The sequence below is a fragment of the Gorilla gorilla genome, chromosome 3, assembly GCF_029281585.2.
Source record: "Gorilla gorilla gorilla isolate KB3781 chromosome 3, NHGRI_mGorGor1-v2.1_pri, whole genome shotgun sequence".
Classification (NCBI taxonomy): Eukaryota; Metazoa; Chordata; class Mammalia; order Primates; family Hominidae; genus Gorilla; species Gorilla gorilla.
The window spans coordinates 184,316,925-184,317,554 of NC_073227.2; positions in this window are offsets into that span (position 1 = coordinate 184,316,925).

Below are 630 nucleotides of genomic sequence, written 5' to 3' on the forward strand. Positions count from 1 at the left end.
GGATTACAGTTGTGAGCCACTGTGCCCAGCCGAATTGTTTTTTTTTTTTTAAATTTGGTTAACTAAAGGACATTCTTAGGCCATAATTTTATTTCATATTACCATTCAATGCAAAAAGTGTGACATTTGAGTTACAGGACTGATAATGCAAATTTCTAAAATCTAAAATGCCCTTTTGCTCAGTTTAGAAATGAAAATAATACAATGAAAGAGAAAACATCTTCTTGGTAAAGAATAACTTAGGAGGAAGGATCCAAGAACACTGCAGGACGTGAGTTCAATAAGATTATCAACGAGAAGGAAGGAAACTTGGTCATTAATCATTTGTTTTGGAAATATATTTTGAAAATGCTTCTAAGTATTCGCACTGTGCTATATGCACTGGGGACAGTCATATTAAACAATTCTTGCCTTAAAGAAGCTTACGATCTAGCAAGAGAGGGAGACTGAGCCATTAATGGCTATACTACATCAATGGTTATAACCATTGATGGTTATACCACAGCCATCAATGGTTATATCACATCAGTGGTTATGTTTCATTAGCAAGCAGATACAGGATGCTTTGGGAACATCATGGGAGGGAAGTCATGGGATGAGAAAAAATGAAACTGAAAGAGACTCCTCAGA